The sequence below is a fragment of the Neophocaena asiaeorientalis genome, unplaced genomic scaffold (genome assembly GCF_003031525.2).
Source record: "Neophocaena asiaeorientalis asiaeorientalis breed wild unplaced genomic scaffold, Neophocaena_asiaeorientalis_V1.1 scaffold77, whole genome shotgun sequence".
Classification (NCBI taxonomy): Eukaryota; Metazoa; Chordata; class Mammalia; order Artiodactyla; family Phocoenidae; genus Neophocaena; species Neophocaena asiaeorientalis.
In genome coordinates this window covers 584,263-606,042 of record NW_020174645.1, presented here as the reverse complement: position 1 = coordinate 606,042, position 21,780 = coordinate 584,263, and positions in this window count along the sequence as shown.

Below are 21,780 nucleotides of genomic sequence, written 5' to 3'. Positions count from 1 at the left end.
TTCGGCAGGAGATTCCAGAAGATGTACAAGAAGTAGCCTCTGTCCAGAAGAACTTGATAGTATACTTGGAAAAACAGACTCCAGAAATACAGGAAATGTTTAAAACTGATGTTAATGGAACATAACTGACATTACAAGGTTGCACATGACTTATTACAGAATTACTGAGATGAAAAGTGGGTGTAATATGTTCAATGGGAAAAAGCACGTGTGCACATGTTAAAACGATGGCTTGCCGTATTGCGACCTCCCAGACGGCGGTGTTTACAACGTGCCCTTCGCTTCTGATTCCCACATCACCTGACACACAATAATCACTGAGTCAATTTTTATTGCATGAGGGATTGGATATGAATGAATGAAGATGCTAAGGGTTTACATGGAATTGAATGGATCAGGAATTACAAAAAGAGGATGACCTGAGCGGGACCTCCAGGTGTGGAGGATATAGAGTCTCTGCCAGTTGGCCTGGCAAGTCACATTTGTAGAGATAGCTGGGAATAGGCTGGAATCAAACCAGAGAGGAGCTTCAATGCCAGAAAGAGAATTTATATGATTGCGTCATTTCCCCAGGACCCCACGAAATATTTTGCATGATTTAATTAATACACAATATTTCTCACCTCATCTCTCCCATCTGTGTTCATGTGTACATGTCCATAGGCACTCAGATTTTGTATGAATAAGAATTGTTAATTTAAAAAATAAATGAGTTTTGCTTACTTATTTTTAAAATAATAAAATGCAAAAAAATGATAATTTTGTTCTTACTTGCCAATTCTTCTATTTCTTAATTATTTTTCTTCTTTTATTGCTTTGGCAAAGTCTGCTAGTCTAATGGCGAATTGTAGGAGTGATGTCAGGCCTAGTGACTATAGTTGTGTATGTCCAATTCACTGAAGTATGTATTCTTGACCAGAAGAAAAAATCATGAATATAGTCAGGGAAGAAAGGGACCAGAGAAAACGGAGCAAGAACTCCAATATGTAAGCATTCCAGTGGGTCCCTCCAGTGTTGCAAAGACCTAGAGGACGCTTCAAGTAAGATTTCCAGTTAACGGTAATCCTTTTCCACAAAGGGACCTTCCAGTTATCCTACAGGATTTTATTCATACGTTAAACCCCCCACCAAATACCAAATGGTCTAGTAGTTTCATTTAATGTTAGCAGTAAATTATGAAATACAAGCTTAAGAGAAAAAGTTTCAAATGACAGAAGCACATCCAGTAATTTCAGATCCTACATTAATTACATGAATCATCAAACGCTTGTTAAAGGAGTTTCCAAGGCATGGGTTGAACTGGGTAATGGGCTGCTTGTGCTAATAACTGCTTCAACACCTGTAAGATGTGTTCACTGGTATGATGCTAATTCATGGAAGTGACATAAAAATCAGTAACACAGCCTCTAATAAATGCAGACATAAGAACTGATTCATGTGTTTTAGTGGAGAACCCATGAAGTCCACATTCTCTGAAATAGTTTTGGTTAGTGGGGATGGGGGGAGGGGGCAGTGTGCAAAGTCTCAGTTAAAAAAAATTATTTAATGTGACAATCACATATGCAGAGCTACGTTTGACACAAAGTATCTCTTCTTTCCAAAGGGGCTTGATAAGTAAATAAATTCATGAAATAAAATTAGCATATTAATATATTTTCTGAGACAATTACACAACTGCAGTAAATGAGGACAAGATTTGTGTCTAAAATGTAAGGGGAAATAATAATGGCAATAAAGATAACTAGAGTATTCTTTTCCAAAATAATACTTACTAAAATATGACATTTTAAAAGCTGTTGGTGAGTTGATAAGGAAAAGGGCATCATTAATCCTGACGCTAGGAATTAATATAGCAAGGTCATATTTTCATAACCAATCAACTTGTTGATTCTGCCTGTTTCATATAAAAGTCAGTAGACAACTCAGTGATTAAAAAGCATAAAGTTTGTCTTTGGTCTGCACTGATCATTGCAACTGATTAGAAAATTGCCTCCCAAACTTGACGGACCCTTGTGCACTGTCCAAGGTGCTGATTAGAAGATGGCCAAGGCCATTCCCTCCTGTAACAGCAGTTATTTCTGAGCAGATTTGAGGAAAGCGCAGAGAGAAAGGACAACATGTGTCTGGCTAGATCCACACCAAAGAGGCCTTTGATAAAATCTAACTAGCGTTAATATGATACTGATTGACACTTACTGAATGTCAGCGTTAACCTCTGTGTGTCAGCTTCTGTGCTCAATATTTTCCCAATGTTTGCTCTTTAACGCTAATGACAATCTTGTAAGACAGGTATTATTACCCCAATTTTAGTATGTGGAATTTGAATGTTAGGGGTTAAATAATTTGACCAAGGTCATAAAGTTACCAAGTGGTAGTTCTGGGACCTGAACTAAAACCTGTCTCTCCCCCAAACTCTACACCAAGATGGAGAAGCTGGGAGGAAACTATACTTAAATTCATTTGATTGGTGGTGGGATCTAAGAATACTGGAAATATATGGAATTTAAGGACTCCAGATTTATGACATCACAGTAAAAGTTCCAGGGTGGAAAGGGATCAATAATCGTTCATACGTCCAGCAAACGGTTATTGTGGACCAGCCGCGTTCCAAGTTTAGTGTATGAACAGGTGACAGTCTGTTAACCCATTGATCTTGGGGAGCAGAGAGTTGCACACAGACCAAAAAAGAGAAGACACGTGTAATGACAAAGGACAGCAGATACAGCGATCCCGATTTCAAATCCCCACTCCACCTCCTACTTCGCTGTGCAATATTGGATCAGTCACGACTGCTGTCAGCTGTAGTTTCCTCAATTCTTACTCAACTCCTAGGCCTTTTCTGGGCCCTAAAAAATTCATAATTCCGATTAAACACTTGTTACAATGCCTAGGACACGGCAAGTGGTCAGAGAAAACACTAGAAGTTACTATCATGTCCATCATTCAAGTATCTTTAGTGACTCTCCTGAGATTAAAAAAAAAAAAACCAACCTGGTAGAGAAAGGATATAAACTAGATATGAAATCTCATGTTTGTGGTTATAGAACATGGATATAATACACAGTCCTCTTAACGTGACCATATTAACATCACTCTCATGACTCAACGACAGCTCCTAGGCTGAAGAATAAAACTGGATGAGAGAAGTTATTAGTGAAAGCACTATTGAATAGCATTCTTTTTTTAAAATTTCATTTCTACAGTATTCTTATACAGCAACAATATTAGTTTGCTAGGACTGCCATAACAAAAGTACTACGGACTGGGTGGCTTGAACAACAGAATGTATTTTCTCATAGTTCTGGAGGCTGGAAGTTCAAGATCAAGGTGTCCATAGGTTACGTATCTTCTGAGTCCACTCTCCTTGGCTTGCAGATGGCCCCCTTCTCCCTTGTGTCTTCACTGGTCTTTCCTCTCTGTGTACAGCATCCCCGGTGTGAACAGCATTCTTAAATATTTATTTTATTCATTGGACATTCAGATTCATTTATCGTGTGCTGTTCTGACCATTCTAGAAACACTGATTTATTCACGGCTCATAATGGCTCTATGAGGTAGGTGCCATCACCATGCCCATTTCGTAGAGCAAAGACTGAGGCGCAGCAGGTAAGATGGCTTTTGCCTAATGTCACAGAGAGGCAAAGCCGGGACCTGAACCCAAGTAGGTAACCTTGCTCCGGGGCTCGGCGCTTCACCACTACCCTGCCCTGGGTCCTCTTGGCGAGCTCCTCCCTCTGTTAAGATACATCAGGAAAGATTCAGCATAAAGGACGAGCAGGAAAAAAAAAATTCCACAAGCCCATTTCAGCCTCTGGTTATGGCAGCCGTTAGACAAAATCAGGGACAGCAAGGGCTTCGCATTATACATCCCTCACTGTCTTGGACACAAATGACCTTTAATATTTATATTTGAGCCTCTGAAGTTTATTCCATTTAATGAACTCAAGGATCATAAATACAGCTCTGAGCACACACCACTGCATTTCATTTGATGGCAAAGACACGATCATATTACAGAGAAACACACGATGTTACACGAAAGTGTAAATATATCTATTTCCCCAGAAAACAATTTAAACGGCTTATAATTTAACGGGGACCTATCTTAGGGGGTGGGGGTGGAGGGAGGACCAATATTCAATCAACAGCCTCACCACTGACTTACGGGAGGCGTTTTATGATGTTATTATGACTCTGACCTTGGAAGGATTTCTATATAAAACGGCAAAGACACAAAGCTGCCCATGCAAAGCCAAGCCACATAAACCAGAGGAGGGAGATTGGTTGAGATCTTGAAAATAATGCTCCGTGTCCGGCGCAACTTAACAACCATCTGGCTCCATTGTGGGCGATAATCATGAAAGGCCACCGCGCAGGCCGGCTCCCGGAAATGCATTTCAACAAGCCAGGCTCACTGCCACGCACACAGAGGAAGCAGCACACAGGCACATCAGGGGTTGTCATGGCAACCGCGAGGCACCGCAGGTGAGTTTCTGGGCCCCCTTGTACTTTGGAAAGGAGGAGAGAAAATGAACAGAATTAACCGCAGTGTATTTGATTCTGACTAGGGTTCAAGGCCTGATGTACTTTGGTTCCTGGCTTCAAGAGATTCTATTTTTAAAAAGTAGGGTTCTTTGGCGTGTGCGCGCGTGCGTGTGTGTGTGTGTTGTCATCACATCGCAGCAGGACTGCCCTGGTGGCATATACATGCACTCCGTTTGGCCAGATCTTCATTAAGAATAAGAAGCGATGCAGCCATGACCTGCTCCTTTCACTGCTTGCACAGGATAAACTCACAGCCAATAGATCAAGGGGTTTCCAAGCAGCCCTGGAGACTCGTAATCCATTCTAGCTCTTGGCATCATTTTTCTTTGACCATGGGTCTAACACAAATGATGGGAACTTAGGAAGTGGTATCAATCAGGGTGCTGTCTGGAAACAGATGGCTCCTCCAGCTGGGCTTTTAAAGAGTTAAGGAAGGAACTGTTTAGAAGGGTGTGGGTAGGGTGGATGTCCCACAAGGGAGGGTCAGGGACCCCGCGCTCAGGCACCGTGGGAGGCCACTACCAGCCCCTGTGCCTGAAGGGACAAGGGGACAAGCTGGAGCCATAAGGGTAGGGCGCAGCCCGGCCGGAAATACCGCACCCAGGGAGGGAAGGGGAGGGAAAGAAACCCCTGACCTCTCTCCCACCACCCTTCAACCTCGGGGTGGTTCATCTCTTTGGACGAACCCACCTGGAAGGTCCAGGGCCGGGAGCCCAGGTGGGGCAGTGCACAGGATCAGTTCCTGGGGTCACGGGCTGGGATGGAGAGGACTGAAAGTGGGTCAGGAGGTCAGGAGGGGAGAACGCAGAGCACAACACCATTGGGTGTGACCGGGCATTACTGGATCTCAAGGGCCAAGGCTTAAAAGACGTATCACCTCTTTGAGTCTCAGTGTCCTGACCCAGAGGAAACGGCTTTACCCTGTTATTGTTTGAATTGTGTATCCCCAAAATTCATATGCTGAAGTCCTAGCACCCAGAAACTGAGAATGTGACCCTATTTTTAAATGGTGTCCTTGCAGATGTAATTAGTTAAGATGAGATCATACTGGAGAAGGGTGGGCCAGATGCAATACGCCTGCCGTCCTTACGAAACGGAAAACCTGAACATCGACACACACCCAGGGAGAGCGCCATGGGAACATGAAAGCAGACAGCGGGGTGATGCCTCTGTGAGCCAAGGATTGCCAGCTACCCCCAGAAGCCCGGAGAAGCCCCTTCTCAACCTCCTCCGGAAGGAGCCCGCCCCACTGACAGACACCGTGGTCTCAGACTCCTGTTCTCTGGACTGTGTGAAAGTAAATTTCTGTTTAGCCCACCCTCTTCGTGGCCCTTTGTTATGGCAGCCCCAGCACACCGACACACACACCACCAGCCTGGCTATGAACATGCAGGCAGGGAAAGTTTGTGGATCTGGGTAAAGACAGGAGAAAAGCACCAGGGACAGTAAACTGCATCGGTGAGTGTGGGCGACGCCAGGTCGGAATAGAAGAATGTCTGCGTCAGAGAATATGGGACGGAATGTATTTCTCCTTAAAACAATAAAATGCCTACTTTATCATCTAACCCTCCCACAAGAGAGACAGATACATAGATAGACAGATGATGGATAGATATAAATGATAGATGATAGGCAGATAGATAGATAGACAGATGATAGAATATTTTCAATGGATTCTTTCTCTCTGACTGTGTAAGAGACATCAGCTCTCCTGTCTACCCTCTGTCCAACTGGAGAAGCAGAAACAATAACTCACAAGCACTGAACCCCTAAGTAGGTGCCGTTCTAAGCCTTTTATCTGTATCTATTTTAAGTTACCAAACACCATAAGGTGGGCACTACTGTTACCCCTATTTTTTTTTTTTTTTTGATACATGGGCCTCTCACTGCTGTGGCCTCTCCCGTTGCGGAGCACAGGCTCCGGACGCGCAGGCTCAGTGGCCATGGCTCACGGGCCCAGCCGCTCCGCGGCATGTGGGATCTTCCCGGACCGGGGCATGAACCCGCGTCCCCTGCATCGGCAGGCGGACTCTCAACCACTGCGCCACCAGGGAAGCCCTACCCCTATTTTATGAGTGGGAAAACCAGGGCACAGGGAGAGGGTCCCTCACCCGATGTCACACGCGAGCCGCAGGTGGAGCCGGGTATAAACGGGGCAGCCTGACGCTCAGCCTGCCCTCCTAGCTGCCTCCACACAGCTGCCTGCCCAGCAAAGATTCAAGACTGCTGGCGGCGGAAAGCATCTTCTACGGCCAAGGAGTTTGGATAAGCCGATCATGAGGACACAGGAAGAAATGACCTCCCAGGCTCCGTCCCTGGCTTTCCGTGTTACAGCCAGGTGCATTTTTAACTGGTCAAATGAGGACAGACTTGGTCGCCAGAAAGGCAGGATTCGTCTCAGCCCTGAGCCTGGGCCACTCAGACAGCAAAAATGTTTGTTTTCATGATTGCTCTTTTAACAGAAACCTTTCCATCCTTGTCAGCAGCCGGTCCTCCAGCGTGGTCCGGGGTGGGGTCAGTGCTGCCGGGGCGCAAGAGTTCCCTGGGTGGAGGGTGTCACACACCCAGGCCCCAAGAGGACCAGCTGATCAGTGCTGGAAGACCCACTCTTTTCCAGCCAGAGCTGGTGGAATAAAGGGTGTCCTCCACCCAAGCCATTCCACTGCAGATTGAAGATCCTTTATAAAAGTGCCTCGGAAAGACGCAGGTCCTGAGAACGTGTGCAGTGAGGCCAGGTCTGGGTGCACAGCTTAAAATTTGGGCTTAAAGTTCAAAGGTCAGAAAGCTGTGGCCCCTGCGGTGTCTATGATTCCATCCCCCAGTCCCACACTCATATACATCTTGCCTCAGACACGGTGCAGCAGTCCGCACTGAATCCCCAACACTGTGGCGCCTTGGTCACCGGACCTCTTCCTTCGCGGCTGCTCCCATCACCCCGTCTGCTGGGGTCTTTAAAGTGGGAAGACGTAGCTCAGTAACTCTCTCTGGGTTTTTTGTCCAAAATTGTATCAATATTCCCCGCTTATTCACCACTCGCACTGTTGATGGCATGCCACTTCCAAGATTAGGTCATTAAAAGACTGTAGGGCGTCTCTGGTTCTCTCTCTCGCCTTGCGTCCCTCACTCTGGGGAGAAGCCGCTGTCATGTGGCGAAAGGCCTTGTGGGGAGGCCCATGTAGATGTCTGCGACCAAGAGCCAGCAAGGAGCTAAGCCTGAAGCAGCTGGGAGAGTGAGCTGGGGGTGATCTCCTGACCTGCCCACGCCAGGTGAGTGAGCTGGGGGTGATCTGACCTGCCCACGGCGAGGTGAGTAATAAGCTAGAAGTGATCTCCTGACCTGCCCCCGGCCAGGTGAGTGAGCTGGGGGTGATCTCCTGACCTGCCCACGCCAGGTGAGCGAGCTGGGGGTGATCTCCTGACCTGCCCCCGGCCAGGTGAGTGAGCTGGGCAGAGGATCTCACCCCAGTGAGATGCCTGCTGCCCCAGGGGACAGCTTGACTGCAAACTCATGATAGACCCCGAGCCAGAGACCCAGCTAAGCTGAGCCTGGATTCCTGACCCTCAGAAACTGTGAGACAGTGTGTGTGGTCCCAAGCCACTGACTTTGGGATGATTCATTACAGAGCAGTAGGTGACTAATACGGCTACCTTGAGAGACTGATAAAAAGCTACATTTTTAATTATGTTTTGTCCCTGGAGCTGTGTGTGGTCAGTACCATGACATTGCTCCACAGCTGCCCTCTCCCTGCCCATGTGGTAGCAGCTTTGAGCAATCTCTTTAGCCCCCGTGACTCCATTTCCCCCTCTGAAAAGTGCGGGTGACAATGTCACCTATGTCATGGGGTCGCTGTGATAGATAGCTAAGCAAACAGGTATAAGTATGTAGCAAAGGCAGAGCTCAGAACAGGGCCTGCACAGAGCACACGCTCGCTATTAGCCTATTGTTACCCTCATTAGGTTGCCGATGATTTGATTCTGTTCACCCAGGAATGAAACAAACAAATTTACAGCACAGTCCATTCTCCTGGGGCCATTCCTGAGCATTTTTTCAGCTGACCAAACCCACCCGAATCATTCTCTCTCATTGTCTCACAGAGAACAGCTCACTAACGACATGGGAGCCATTAGCACCCCAGATAAGTCTGAAAATAAACACCTCCACGGTTATGATCAGTTTGGACGTATGGTATCACAATGTTTTGTGATCACCGGCAAACACACCTCTCTCTCTCTGCAAACAAACACAGCTGCTGGGGTGGAGCTGTGCTTTCCCACTTCCTGAGATTAAAGGCATGAATTCCCTCCCTCCCAGCGATGGTGACGGAGGGAGAGCCGCCACTGGCCACCTGCGGCCTACGGAAGTCCAGTACTCATCAAGCAGGTTTGTAGCAAAAGAGTCAGAGCCGGCTCCGGGGACCCAAGTAGAAGTATGTCCTGTCAACCTAAGGATGGAGAGTCTGAGAGAGGAGGGACAGGGCAGCGGTGAAGTCAGCCCTACCTTAACTCACTGCTCTGGGTTCAAGTGCAAGGGGCAGGTGGCCTGACAGGAGCCCTTCCCAAGTCCCAAAGGGCCACTGAATCGCTTTTTGAAAAAGAAGATTCTGATCTACTGGCGGTAGGAAGGAGCCTGCGATTCTGCGTTTCTAGCCACCTTCTGGGTCAATACTTTCCCTTGCTGAAATGTTGCTATATTTTACCATCCACACTATATCTTTTCAAATAATTTATCTACTTGGTCATGATACTGAAATTGTCAAGTAAACCCAGACTTCTCTTAACAACCACAGTTCCCATCAGCCAAGGGCAGACCGCGCACTCAGCACGGCTGTGGGATCCTGACTTACACGAGACCTTCAGTCTTCACGGCTCTGAGGCTGCAGGGGGCGGTGACCAAGGATTCCGGCTGGGAAGTCTCACTACCCTGAAACTAGCGAGGGCTTAAATTTCAACTCCACTGCTTCCTTTCCCTGGCCCCAGGTTTACTGAGATGGAATTGACATGTAACACTGTGTAAGTTTAAGGTGTACAATGATGATCTGATACATGTATGGACAAAGTGAAATGATTACTAAATAAGGTTAGTTCACACCTCCATCACCTCACAGTTACCATCTGTGTGTGTGATGAGAACATTTAAGATCTGCTCTCTTAGCAGCTTCCAAGTCTATGTAATGCAGTGCTGTTAACTCTGATCACCACGCTGTACATGAGATTCTCAGAACTGACTCGCCCTGCAGATGGAAGTTGTTCCTTGGACCACTTTCACCCATCCCCACCCCTCCAGCCCCTGACAACTGCCTTTCTTCTCTCTGTTTCTATGAATCTGGCTTTTTCACGTTCCACGTGTAAGTGGTATCATACAGTATTTGTCTTTCTCTGGTTCTTTCTCTTAGCGTGATGTCCTCAAGGTCCGTTATGTTGCAGATGGCAGGATTTCCTCCTTTCTCGTGGCTGAATACTATTCCACAGTATACATACGCCTTCTCTATCCATTTACCTGTCTATAGACACTCACCAACTCCGCCACTTTCCAACTAGAGGACCTTGAGCGAGCTACCTACCTGCTCTACCCCTCAGATGCTTCAACTGTAAAATGAAGAAGGATACTTGCCTCGGGGACTTGTGCACGTGGAGCTGTCCCATGCGTGGAGCTAATCATCCACGTATGGAAATCTATGCAGAGCGCTTACAGCGTGGTCAACACACATGAAACGTTAGCTCTTAACACGATCATTGCGCCCACTTTATGGAGAGGGAAACTGAGGCTTGGAGAGGGGGGTAATTTGCTTTGGGGCAAACAGCTGGTATACACGGCAGCACGGGAACTCAGACAAAACACAGTGCAATGTCTGAGGCTTTGTTAATACAGGACGTGGGAATTATACCTCTCAGAGATGGGCTAGAAAGTTGTCCTAAAAGGAGAACATGATTGAGGCTGAGGTGGAATTTCTACGCTCCCTGTTATCTTTAGTGGATGTGTAAAAGCACTCATATGTTCCAGATCCAGTCTCTCATTCTGAGCAACTCTCTCCCTTACCTTCATCTCCCTTTTTAACTTCATTGCACATTTATTTTGAGGGAGGGGGCATCTAAGCCAGGGTTTCTCAACCTCAGTGTGACTGACATTTGGGGCTGGATAATTCTTTGTTGGGAGGGTCTCCCGGGTGCCGTGCAGGTGCAGGGCTTCACCAGCATCCCTGGCTTTTATCCACTAGACACCAGTAGGACCCCACCACCACTCAGCAGGCCAAATGTCCTCTGGGGGCAGGACCGGCTGTCCCTGCCCCACTCTGAGGACGAGGAATCTACAGCAACAGTCGTTCTCTTCATCGCCAAACGTGTCCCATCCTGGATCCATCTCAATGACTCATGAAAGCAACTCATAAACTACACTGCCCTACACCAAACGTAAACCTGCTTCCAAAAGAAGGGTTCAACTGGTATAAATCAACCTTTTAGACTCTGCCAGAAATATCTCATCACTTTTCCTGCTCTGGGTCTAAAAGCCCACACTGACGCTTTCTTCTTATGGATTGAATTGTGCCCCCCTAACATTCATAGGTTGAAATCCTTCCTCATCTTCAGAACCTCAGAATGTGACTTAATTTGGAAATAGGGCCATTGCAGATATAATTAGCTGTGTTATGATGGGGTCATTCTGCGGTAGGGTTCTCCCTCTTCCAGCATGACTGGTGTCCTTATAAAAGGGGGAAATTTGGACACAGACACGGACACAGGGAGAGCATCACGTGAAGATGGAGACAGAGAATGAGGACGGTGTATGGACTGCAGAGCTCCGGAAGCCAGGAGAGAGTGTGGACCACATCCTCCCTCTTGGTCCTCAAAGGAACCAAAGCTGCCAACGCCTTGATCTTGGACTTCTAGCCTCCAGAACCGCGAGAGGGAAAGTTGCTGTTATTAGAGTCCCCAGTTTAGAGTGCTCTGTGTTACGGCAGCCCTGGCAAATGAATATACAAAGGCACTTATTTTCCCATCGTCGGATATAGTTTAGGTCTTCGGTAATTTCTCTGAGATCTCAATCCAGGGGCTATAACTGAACATATTTAGGGAGGCCAGAACTAGGTCAACGTGGTCAAAAGTATGGAATCAATAGTTCCTGACCGACAGGAATAAACCTAATAACAGGTAATATGACTAGGTAATATAATAGGTAATTATAACCCTAATAACCCCAAACCTCATAATCATTTTCCTCTTTAACGCAGGCATTTTGAAGCCTTTACTTCCTTGATACAGAGATCCCTGGGGCTGGTCCTTCCTGTGTCATCAGTTGTGATTTTTCCAGCAAACCAAATGCAGAAAACAGACTTTTATAATTCCCAGCTGACCACTAAATATAAATGGACATTGGGTATCTCCAAACTATACATCTCACATCTCATTATTCAGTTAAGGGATGAACATTCACCAAATATAATAAAAAGTTTCAGAAAACAGTGGAAGCAATACTAGGAAGGTGTTGATCCTGTATTCATTTTAAAGCTAAGACTTCCCCTCGCGACCTCTTGCGTTATATGCCTGTTAGACTTTAGAATATGATTTTCCATTCTCCAGAGTTTGGAAAGTGTCTTAATTTATCTTTTACTAATAACTTTTTATGATTTTATAGTAATATATGCTCATTGTTGGAAAATTTTAAAGTTACATACAAAAAAGTACAAAAGAAGACAACTGAAAACTATCAAACTCTACGAAAGCGGTGGTACCTTTATCTGTGAAATGAAGCATGAAAGAAGACACAGGTAGAGCGCACACATCCTGAGTCTGTAAACCTTGTTACATTTTACTTCTCCTCCTTTAGCCCAGTATGTCCTTAATACTCAACAAATGAAACATCTGTGTCTATCCAAACATTGAATTTTATCAAATTACTTCAAAGCTACCCTCCAAGAAACAGAGTGCTTTATCCACAAGGAACAATAATTCTACAAAATCCTTGGGAGCGTGGGGTTTCATCTACAAGAAACAGAAAACCAGTTTAAACCAGCTTAAGCTAAAAGGAGGATCATGAGCTCTTGTAACCGCAAGTCGAAGATGGAGCGGGCTTCAGGGCTGACTTGATCCAGGGTCCCACCCTATGACAGCCTGCTTCTCCTCGCTCCCAGGTATCCAACCCACCCTCAGACGCAATCAAGATGGGTTCAGCAAGACACCTTTGTGTAACAGCGTCCAGGGGAAGCAAGAGGAGGGGTACCTCTTGAAGCTTGCTCAGGAGAGAGGAAAACCTTTTCTAGAAGCTACCTGCAAGTGCCTCCTCACCCTTAAGGGCCGCAGTTGTACCACATCCCCCATCAGGACCACCCCCGCCCAAGAGGACTTGAGCAGCTCTAAAACCAGGGGAGATGGACCCTGGCTGCAGGGTGGGCGCACAGACTGACAGCATGGGAGCCACCTGGAAAGCGGTTTGGCAGGAATAAGTGGCGGGGGGGGGGTGGAAACGGATGTTAATAAGCAACCAGGTGTCGTGTCAGTTCCGTAGGAATCGCCTGGGTCTGACAGCTTGTCAGAATTCCACTGGGCACCTGCCAGAGTGCAGGGAATTTGAAAGGCAGAGGAAAATCGCTGGGCCAGGAGTAACTCGCCGTGCACTTAATAAAATCTAAACAGAAATCTCTGACCGTGTGACCTGCTGTGACTGAGAGCTGGTGGAGTCCGCTCTGGACTCGGCTGATCTGATCTTTCTGTCTAACCCAGGACTAAACTAGAAGCTGTAAACCCACTCACGCGGCACAAAAGGCATGCGTGGAAAAACTGTTACCTTGTATTCCGTTCTAAATCTAAGAGGGCTTTTCAAACACCACTTAAAAGTCTTAAGTGCAGGTGACACGAAAGGACCCACCCAGTGGATTTTGTAATATTTCCGGTGCCCTTTAAACCACGGTACGTTTCTCCTCCACAAAGAAGTGAACTGCCAGACGCTTGGAACATGTTCCTAGGCTCCCACTGAGGCTTTTTCTCAACAAGATATCTAGGTGACATCTCAGGCTCCAAGTCCAATAATTAGCTTGAACATGAGGAAGCTGAATCGGTTCAAATGCAAAATGCAAGGAAAGATCAAATGTGTGTCTGAATGTCAATGGGGTTGGGTTTCCAGATCAAAAGTTAATAGGAGGGCTTCCCTGGTGGCACAGTGGTTGAGAGTCTGCCTGCCGATGCAGGGGACGCGGGTTCGTGCCCCGGTCCGGGAAGATCCCACGTGCCGCGGAGCAGCTGGGCCCGTGAGCCATGGCCGCTGAGCCTGCGTGTCCGGAGCCTGTGCTCCGCAACGGGAGAGGCCACAGCAGTGAGAGGCCCGCGTACCGCAAAGAAAAAAGAAAGTTAATAGGAGAAGGTTTGGGATTCATCGCCAGTTACTAATGATGTCATTCAAAGGAATGAACAGAGGAGGTATACAGGGAATAAAATATAAAAATGGTAAGATAATTGAGTCTGTGTTGCGAGCTTTTATAGTAAATGCTAATATCCTTTGAAAGGGTAAACAAGTATACCTTATTGCAGCCAGGGCTCTATATGAGAGCAATTATTTTTTCCATGATGTTAGTTAAACCAGGTCAGCTGCTTCAAACCCATGGTTAAATCATCCCCTATGCAAACTGAGTAGTAATTGGGGTGTATATACAACCAGCATCCCTCCTGCCTTATCGTAATACCATATCTCCCTCCACCTACACAGCTGCTAGGGCTCCTTTGAAACTGTAAGTCAGCTTACATCATTTTTCCATTCAAAACCCTGCAGTAGTTTTCCATTTCTTTCTTTCTTTTCTTTTTACATCATTGCTTTACAATGTCGTGTTTATAGTTTCTGCTTTATAACAAAGTGAGTCAGCTATACGTATACATATATCCCCATATCTCTTCCCTGTTGCGTCTCCCTCCCACCCTCCCTATCCCACCCCTCTAGGTGGTCACAAAGCACCGAGCTGATCTCCCTGTGCTATGTGGCTGCTTCCCACTAGCTATCTATTTTACATTTGGTAGTAGATGTATCTCCAGGCCGCTCTCTCACTTCGTCCCAACTTACCCTTCTCCACCCCTGTTTCTTCAAGTCCATTCTCTACGTCTGCATCTTTATTCCTGTCCTGCCCCTAGGTTCTTCAGAACCATTTTCTTATAGATTCCATATATATATGTTAGCATACGGTATTTGTCTTTCTGTTTCTGACTTACTTCACTCTGTATGACAGTCTCTAGGTCCATCCACCACATATATACACTGGAATATTACTTAGCCATAAAAAGAAATGAAATTGAGTTATTTGTAGTGAGGTTTTCCATTTAATTCTACAAAAAAAGCCAAACTCCTCCAAGGCCTACAAATGTCTGTATGATCTGAGTTCTTGGACCTCATTTCCTGCTACATCCCCCCCTCCTCCCCGCTCATTCTGCTTTAGCTGTGCCTGCTGTTCCTAAAACACACCAGGCACTCCCGGCCTCAGGGCCTTTGCACTGGCTGTCCTTCCTACCTGGGAAGCTGTTCTCCCAGCAATCTATTTGGCTATAACTCCTCTACCCCTCCAGTCTTGGCTCATATTTTATCTCTTTGCCGAGGCCACCCTGCCACCTTTTCAAAAATCTCCAACTTCTGGGCTTCCCTGCTGGTGCAGTGGTTGAGAGTCCGCCTGCCGATGCAGGGGACGCGGGTTCGTGCCCCGGTCCGGGAAGATCCCACATGCCGCGGAGCGGCTGGGCCCGTGAGCCATGGCCGCTGAGCCTGCGCGTCCGGAGCCTGTGCTCCGCAACGGGAGAGGCCACAGCGGTGAGAGGCCCGCGTACCGCAAAAAAAAAAAAAAAAAAAAAAAAATCTCCAACTTCCTTCCAGCCAGCTCCTCCCCATCTCGTGTCCCTGGTCCCCTAAACACTATATTTCTTTCCAAAACATTTCCCATTAGAGTATGCAACATCTTTGACCTCTTATAAAGTTTTTTTTAAAAACTGAGGTGAGATTCACAAAAAATAAAATTAACCCTTGTAACATAAACAACCTGGTGGCATATAGTCCAATAAATGGCCCACAGGCATCTGAGAAGATGCTCGACATCCTTAGTCATTAGAGAAATGCAAATGAAAACCACAAGGAGACACCACTTCACACCCACTGAGATGGTTATAATAAAAAAAAAAAAAAAAGGAGAATTACAAGTGTCAGTGAGAATGTGCAGAAATTGCTAGCAGGCCTGGGAAGCAATACAGCTACTGTGGAAGAAGTCTGGAGGCTCATAAACACAGAATTATCATATGAGCCAGCAAGTCCACTCTCTTGCTTTTTGATTACGTATTATTGTTTTCTGTCTGTCCCCAGTAGAATGGGAGTTCTGTGGGAGAGTTCTGCTTTGTTTTCAAAGGATCCCAGCACCTACAGCAGGGCCTGGAAAAGAACAGCGGCTCAATAAATTGTTGTAAATTAAATAGATAAACATGGAGATGGCCGGCCTTTCTCATCTTAGAAAAGCACCAAGCCATTCCCCACTTTCTTGATATCTGTAGGATAACTCAGTGTTTCTGCTGATATCTCAGCTACAAAGCAGACCCATTTCCTCCTCTCTCTGAATTTTTTTGGCTCCAAAACATGTACGGGGCCTCACTCTGTAGATCTTTTTATTTATTGGAGCCACACTTGTTCACACAGCAGCACAAAAGTTAACACAAGAAGAACAGTCAGGGACTTCTGTGGTGGCACAGTGGTTAAGAATCCACCTGCCAATGCAGGGGGCACGGGTTTGAGCCCTGGTCCGGGAAGATCCCACATGCCGCGGAGCAACTAAGCCCGTGCGCCACAACTACTGAGCCTGCTGCGCTCTAGAGCCCGCGAGCCACAACTACTGAAGCCCACGCACCCAGAGCCCGTGCTCCACAACAAGAGAAGCCACCGCAACGAGAAGCCCGCGCACCGCAACGAGGAGTAGCCCCCGCTCGCCGCAACTAGAGAAAGCCCACGTGCAGCAGCGAAGACCCAACGCAGCCAAAAATAACTAATTAATTAATTAAAAAAAGAAGAATAGTTAATGAAATAAATAGAAACCGTGTATCTCCAGGTTGTAACCACACAACGCCCCAACTTTGCTGGACAGATGCGGAGAAGGAACCGATCCACGGCCATACTGGATGGGCTTTTAAGTAATATTGCTTTGACTCTCAACGAGGAGTGGGAAACAGCTGAAAACTCGTACTGGAGACAACGCACTTTGTACCCAGCAGGTTGTCAAATACAGGCTCTTACTCAGCACCATGCAGTGGAATCTGTCATCAGTGAAGAGTTAAGTCTGTGAACCACCTACACCTACAGCTACACCTACAACTCGGCAGTGAGGGCGGGGCTAGGTGTACAGAACAGGAGAGGACAGAAGATACTTTTAGGGCAGAAGGAGTTGGGAGGGGGAGTATAAAGAGACTAAAAGGAGTGAGGCAAGTTGGTATAAAGATTTGTGACCACAGACATAGAAAACAATCTTATGGTTACCAAGTGGAAAAGGGGGTGGGGGGATAAATGAGGAATTGGGGATTAACAGATGTACACTACCGTGTATAAAAGAGATAAACAACAAGGAGCTGCTACTGTAGAGCGTGGAGAACTATCCTCAATACCTTGTAATAACCTACAAATGAAAAGAATCTGAAATACACATATTCTTTTTCAGAAGCACCTTGCTGTACACCTGAAACTAACACAACATTGTAAATCAACTATACTTGGATTTTAAAAATTAAAAAATAAAAGAGTTGTGACCAGATTTAACTTGCTTATGTAAACAGTGGTTCACTTTGGGAAAGCCTGAAACACAAAATACAGTCCAGGAGAACAAAAATTCTTTACAACAAAGGGATCTTTTGAAATATCTAAACTGTTGAAAATGTTATAATGAGAATGTATTCGTATCAATATACTTACATCCTGTAGATTCATAAGACACAACAGTGATTTAAAGACACAAAAACATGTTTCTAGACCTGAGGTTTTCAGGCAGGGGTCTGGCACACAGGTGTATGATTATAAGGCAAGGTCAACTGTCCTACAATCAATCTGTCACTACTAATCAAGTATGTGGACATTTATTAGTTTGTTTCTTTTCTTATAAATTAGGGTTTATGATGCCACTATATTACGATCGACAGTCCTGTGCATTCTGGTATCCTTGCGGGAAGGGGTGCTGTCTGGCACTCAAGCCCACCCTCTCTCCTCTGCTCCCTGTCTGACTCCGCCAGTAGGGGGTGCTAGGGAGACAGGAAGGATGGAGGAAGGAGAAGGGCATCATCTCTTAGGCTTTCCGTCACTGTTGTCCCTGCCCCGGCACTTAACTGGACACGGGCAGGCTGTTCCGAGAGCACCAGTTGGTGCCTACTTGGAGTTCTCCCATCATTGTGTCCCCTGGGGGACCAACAACCAACCATCAGCAGCCCTCACTTGAGGCTCTGGGTCCCATCCACCTGCCTCTGAATGTTCATAATATTAGCCACTCAGCCTCCCCCTTCCTGCCTTTGTCACTCTCTAATACCTGATTAACAGTTCTGCTTGCGTATGTGTATATACATATATAATTCTCTGTGTTGAAATAACTGGTGTGGTCTCCATCTCCTGACTCGACCCCTAGTGATACAAATAAGCCTCAGTCCCTCTTATCCGTGCCTTGGAGCCATCTTGTCAAGATCACCTGCCATATGTCAAGGAAGGAAAAGAAGAACTGCTGTCACAGAACTGTCGTCCTATGCCGTGTATCAGCCAAAAGAACTCCTAATCATTTGAAATCTAACATCTCCCTCCCTTGCACGTTAGTCGAGGTTCTTCCTTTGCAAGCAACAGAAACAGCCTCGGGCTACCGTCAGCTGGGACGGTGGGGTCTCGAAACACCCAAAACCAAGTTCAGCAGCAACCTTGCCAGACGACAAACCCAGGATATCTCAGGGGACCCAGCAAGAGGAGCTCAAGAACCTTCTCCCCGGAGGGCTGCTGCTCCTTGCTTCAGCACCCCGAGACCTTCCGCTCTGAACAGTCAATTCCCAGGAGCCCAAATCTGACGGCCAGGCACGGATCCGTGGTATTTCCGATCAGATCTGCTCCAGCAAGTGGACGGGTCTCGTGGTCCCTACACCGACTCAGGGCCAGTCCCTGAGCGCGGGGAACTGTTGTAAGCTCAACCCTGCACCCTCTGATCCTAACTTTTCATACCAGGTGAAGGTGACAGGCTGCCTTGTGGGAAACTCGGAAGAACAGAGAGACGGGCTCCCGAGACCCCATCACAGTCGGAGCAGCTGTCACACTAAGAGACCCTCTTGCTAAGTTGATATGCACGTTTCTTCCCAGGTGCTTAAAGCTAAATGCTCTGCTTTGAAACATCTGTCGAAAACCCTTCCAGTTCCCTGATCCCATAGACACATGTCTTATGGAAATGACTTAACACGAACTACCTTGTACGCTCTCTCTTCCAGCCGGATCCTCTTCTGTGGGCAGAGTTACCTGCGTGCCAAGCAGGCGTCTGCACAGGTATAAAACTATTTCTGGACAGCAGGGTGTTATCCAATGGGGAAAAACAGAGACGGTCCTGGGGTTGATTTCTAAAATGTCATCGACCCTCCTTACACAGCCAGCCCAAACATCCAAGCCAGTTGCTGATGATGGGAACATCTATTGGCCACCTACTTCCTTTGCAAACCCTACATAGCAGCTTGGGCAGGCGTCCCTGTATTTTATAGTTGTCTCAGTTCCGCGTATAAAATATTGTTCATATCAGATGAAACGATGCACTGGGAACACCGCAGAGGCGGTCAGCGCTCTGCTAGCCTAGGGTACGCCGACCCTGGGGACACCTGCCACAGTCTCATGTGGCTCTTCTCATGTCACTCATGAGGCACAGTGACCTTGATCATTACCTAGAGGGCAGGCACCTCATACCTAAAGAGACGGCTGAGGGAGCCTTCAGGAGCGGAGTAAACCTCCACTGGCTCAGAGAATAAAGCATCTCCTCCAACCACCTGACTACAGAATTCCAGGGCTCCCTCTCCTTGGTCCTTGTGCAGCCCCCAAAGACTCACTGCACCCCACTGACACTCTTGCACAAGTCAGGGCTAAGCCACAGACCCTGCAGCAGGGGATCCCAACGTGGACACAAGTCCAGTCTCTGGAAACTGGACGTGGCCGGGCTGGTGCCTGGATCAGAAGGCATCTACTGAAGGGTTTATGGAAACAATGAACTTGTTAAAAACCAACTCTGCCACACACGAATTCGTTTTACACACAACTTTACAGGGAGAGAACACCACCACGTTGGCCTCAAAATGACATATCTCAGTCGTTTCTAAAACTCAGATGCTAAGGAAGAGGATGTGCAGGTTTGCTGGACACCTTATTCTTTGCCCTCTATGTGACTCATGAAAACCTGAACTTGTAGACCTCTTATTGGAATAAACATCAGGAAGGAGAAAAATGTTGGTATGTCAACACCTGCAGAAACATCAAAAAGGAACGGTATCATGGGATAATTAAGCGGTGGGACCCTGGAATTCGAGAGAGGCTTGAACGGAAGTGCGAGCTCCTACAGGCGCTCTGTGAGCGTGCGTCAGAAAGGTATCTAACCCGTTCACATGCTCACCTCTCCCTGTGCTGGTTCCTACGCCACGTACAGTTCTAATAATTCAATGAGACGCGTCTGGCCCGATCTGAGCACTCGTCACACTTTCATCATGGTGATGATTTACTACAGGAAAGATCACCAAAAGTCCCACAATAAAAATGGCGGCAGCAATTAAGTGGGAAGAGTAATGGTCAACAGTAGTCAGGGTCTGGTTTTTTCAGTAGGTGGAAAAATTACTAATTAATTTAGCACGTACTTATTACTGGCATTGCTGTAGGTGTTGGGAACACAAAAATGGGGGGAAACTAGGCAAAGCGCCTGCCCTCCTGGAGCTCAGAGTTGAATAGGCAGCAGAGACCGAGAGAAAAATGCCATCGGAAATAGAACTGGACCACAGTCATTGTCCACGGGCTCGGTAAGCAGCCGGAGGGGCTTTGTCTGACAACCTAGAAGTTCAATCGGAAGTACGGCAGGAGCTCGTGGTGGGACTGGGGTGGGAGGGGCATGAGAGCAAGTGGTGAGAACCCCAAAATTCCGCTGCAGGGATGTCCTGCCGCATCGAGAGCAGGTGAACTGTCCACAGCAGCTGCGGCGACTCAGGCGCTCACCTTCCTCGCGGGCTGACACGAACCGCCGCCAAGCAGAGGCAGTAAAGGGGCCCAGGGCCTCCCACACGGGCACGGAGGGGGCAGACGCCAACGCCTAGGAAAGCAGCAGAGCAAAACCGCGGCGCTGCAGGGGACAGCTCTGCCAGGAAAAGAAAATCTGCATATCGTATCTACATGAAGAAACTCATAGAGCAGAGAGGAGATGAGAAAGCAAAACTGATGGATCAATTATTGATTTGGGGTAGGATCAGAGGTAAATACTTTCCTTTATTTACAAATGTTCTTTAATAGACTCACAGACGTAGAAAACGAACTTGTGGTCACCGAAGGGGAAAGTAGGGGAGGGATAAATTGGGAGTTTGGGATTAACAGATACACACTACTATATATAAAATAGGTAAGTAGAATAAATAATATAAAAATATAAAATAGATAAATAACAAGGAAGTACTGCATAGCATGGGGAACTATATTCAATATCTTGTAATAGCCCATAATGGAAAAGAATCATATATATGAATGATATTACACATAAATCATATATATATACAGATAACTGAATCACTTTGCTGTACGCCTGAAACATTGTAAATCAACTATACTTCAATTAAAAATAAAATCAATTTTAAAAATAAAAATGCTCTTTATTTTTGGTATAATGATTTTAAAGATAAATCTGTGTGTGTGTGTTTACTGAAGATCTAGGTGAGCTAATAACATGAGCCATATAAATAAATTAACTACTTGCAGGATCTGAGTCTAATCAGCCATCAGCAATGGGTCTTTTTTTTTTTTTTTTGGGGTACGCGGGCCTCTCACCGTTGTGGCCTCTCCCGCTGCGGAGCGCAGGCTCAGTGGCCGTGGCTCACGGGCCCAGCCGCTCCGCGGCATAGTGGTATCTTCCCGGACCGGGGCACGAACCCGCGTCCCGTGCATCGGCAGGCGGACTCTCAACCACTGCGCCACCAGGGAAGCCCAGCAATGGGTCTTAAAATAATTTTTTCACCCTTTGCTCCCTTGCCCTTTTCTTTGAAATCTGGAGA